At 41.6% G+C, this 3,289-nt stretch overlaps 1 non-coding gene across 1 annotated transcript; it reads left to right on the top strand.

Annotated features, from left to right (window-relative positions):
- The first annotated feature begins 605 nt into the window (after nucleotides 1–605).
- LOC116086786 lies at nucleotides 606–712 on the top strand. Its single transcript, XR_004117126.1, has one exon. It is a non-coding gene; the product is annotated as a U6 spliceosomal RNA (small nuclear RNA).
- Nucleotides 713–3,289: the final 2,577 nt, after the last annotated feature.

Here is a 3,289-nt window from a genome sequence, read left to right as displayed (position 1 = left end):
CTCTGAGTCATCTCGCTGGTCCTTCTTTTCTTTTCTTTTCTTTTTTTCGGGGGGGATGACAAACTAAGCATCACACTGCTTGCTTTATTCCATATCTCACTGACACTTCTAAGTTCTGTCATTGATAGGAAAGGATGGTTTTAAAACCATCAGCCATATTAGCACAAAAGTTCACATATACATGCAAATAGCTCTAACATTTAATCCATTGAGAAGTTACTACACAACGGCACAAAGCATAGTATACACACATATGCAAATGATCCTAACAGTTAATCCACTGAGAAGTTATTATGTGGCAACCAGGAAATATTTTACATGAGTTCTTTAGTGACTTCTGCCCCCACCCCCGATCTGTAAGGTTGGTGTCATAATTAACTCTCCCTGCAGCTTAAAGATGAAAGGAAAAGGCACAGAAAGGGTACAAGAACTTTGTGCAAAGTCGAACAAAGGAACAAGTGTGACTTGAGGGCATCACCTCATCCTCTACAATCAAGGTAATACCAGCTAACACCTGCATGTGCCTTCCATGTGTCAGATGTGCTACTACACACATCATTGTTTCTATATCCTAAAAAGAGAATTCTTTTTTAAAAGTAAGTCTCGTGCTCGCTTTGGCAGCACATATACTAAAATTGGAATGATACAGAGAAGATGAGCATGGCCCCTGTGCAAGGATGACACACAAATCCGTGAAGCGTTCCATATATATATATTAAAGTAAGTCTCACTGTGTAGCACTGGCTGGCCAGGAACTCACTATATAGATGAGGCTGGTTTTGAACTCACAGAGCTCCACTTGCCTCCATCTCCTGAACACTGGTATTAAAGGTGTGTGCCAGCATGTCTGGTAAGATTCTGAATTTTGAAGCAATTGATCCATTGAAACAGTTTCATATTCTCCCACAGGAATGCAGCTCCTCATCCTCTGGGTCTGGGAGGTAGCTCCATACCCCTGGTGGCTAAGAATCCAGAAACTTTCACAGAGAAGGGGTTAGCCATGTTTATAATCAAAACATGCCTTGATGTCCTTGTGACCCATGGATAATAAGAACTCCTTTGCAGGGCAGTGGTGGCACACGCCTTTAATCCTGGCACCTGGGAGACAGAGGCAGGCGGATTTCTGAGTTCGAGGCCAGCCTGGTCTACAGAGCGAGTTCCAGAACAGCCAGGGCTACACAGAGAAACCCTGTCTCTAAAAACCAACCAAGCAAACAAAAAGAACTCCTTTGACTTTCTTTAGTCTGTTCTTACCTTATCATCTGTAAATGTATGTGACAAAACATAATTTACCTTATCTTGTGTACTAAATAAAGATTTTTTTGAGATAAGTACTTTCTACTGTGTTTTTTTAAAAGATCCAGTGAATTTGTGATTTCAAAAGCAGTGTAAATAGATATGGGGCCTGGAGGCACAGCTTTGTAATTCCAGTAACTCTTCAGGGTGGGGCAGGAAGTTCTTCACAACAACCTGGGCTACATCAAATTTAGTCTCAAAAAAAAAAAAAAAGTAATAAAATAAGAATGTGAAATGTAGGCTAGGCATGGTGGTACACACCTTTAATCCCAGCACTCAGGAGGCAGAGCTGAGGTAGACAGAGCTCTGTGACTTTGAGGTCAACTTGGTCTACATAGAAAGTTCCAGACCAGCCAAGATTTACATAGTGATTTTTCACCCTCTCAAAATATATTTAAATTTAAAAATTATGTATGTGTACGAATGTTTTGTGTGCACCACATATGCACATATTGTGTGTGCTTGGTGCCCATAAAGATCAGAAGAGGGGTTGAATCCACTGGAACTGGAGTCATGGATGATTGTAAGATAGCATGTGGGTACTGAACCCAGGGTAAGACTCTGTCTCCAAAAAAAAAAATTGAAGGGCAGAGGGCCTGGGGATGTTGCTCAGAGACAGAGCACTTGCCTCATGTGTGAGACCCAGATTCGATCCATAGTAAAGCAGAGAGGCAGATTCTTGAGAAGCCCATGCCCACACTTGGATATATTCAACTTTTTCCTAAGCTTGTCCCTTATCATGCTTAAATCTATATTAAAATTTCCCTTCCCCCCCTTTTAAAAAGATTTTATTTATTTTGTGTATGTGAGCACACTGTTGCTGTCTTCAGACACACCAGAAGAGGGCTTCAGATTCCATTACAGATGGTTGTGAGCCACCATGCGGTTGCTGGGGATTGAACTCAGGACCTCTGAAAGAGCAATCAGTGGTCTTAAATGCTGAGCCATTTTGCCAGCTGTGTTTCCCCCCCCCTCCCCCTTTTTTCAAGGAACGGTTTCTCTGTATAGCCCTGGCTGTCCTGAAACTCTTTGAAGCCCAGGCTAGCCTTGAACTCACAGAGTTCACCTGCCTCTGCCTCCTGTGTGCTGGGTTTAAGTACATACTTTTTATTATTTTTTGTGTGGTAGTGAGCTGCTGGGAATGGCCCCTCTGCAAAAGCAGCCAGCACTCTTAATCACCGAGCCATCTCTCTGCCCCCTAAGGCTTTTCTTAATAAACTGCAGGTTGACTTCATCCTGACTCATCCTGAAATATTTCCTTGTGGTGTATAAAGTCAAAGATTCTGGCTCCATCTGAGTAGTGTTCCCTGAAGAGAACTAAAATCACCCCCTGCTGATGCCGAAGGGAGTCATAGTCTGGGTGGAGAGCTATGCCAGGTGAACCCAACAGCTGTAAGGTACAGCTTTGTTGGGCCTAGGGATAGATGAGATCATTCTGTGGCTGAGTAAACTTCATTTGGGAAAACACACGCGACCACCCTCATCCCTACCCCATAGTAAAAACTCCCAGAAATAGTGGTGAAGGATTTGAATGTGGTCAGAGTTCCCAGAACTGAAGATGTCAATGGTCAGAGAGATGACATTTTTATCGTCACCGTGACACAGTTTTAATCCACGAGGTATGAAGGAAGACAACACAGGTTATATTCAGCCATGTTTGCTATTTTAAGACACCAAGTTAATTGAAAATATTTGCATTTGAAAAAAATCTATATTTGGGTGAAAGATTGTGACTAACTTTGGTGGTAACAATTTATAACAAATATGTAGCTTTCATATGATAGGACAGTTACTCCAAATTTAAAATGTTCCTGAGTTCTTAACCACAAAACTCACATATTATGTACATATTATAGATGTAACACATATTTACATGTTTATATGCATAAATTGTTTATGGTTTAGGAAAAAATTTCTGATGGGACACTTCATAGACCAATGGTGGCTTCTATGTGAGTGAGGCTGGACTTCTGATATTCTGGCAGTAAGCACC

Source organism: Mastomys coucha, unplaced genomic scaffold (assembly GCF_008632895.1).
Source record: "Mastomys coucha isolate ucsf_1 unplaced genomic scaffold, UCSF_Mcou_1 pScaffold12, whole genome shotgun sequence".
NCBI classification, from domain to species: Eukaryota; Metazoa; Chordata; class Mammalia; order Rodentia; family Muridae; genus Mastomys; species Mastomys coucha.
The sequence above is the reverse complement of the archived record's forward strand: the minus strand, read 5'-3'. Positions and strand labels throughout refer to the sequence as shown.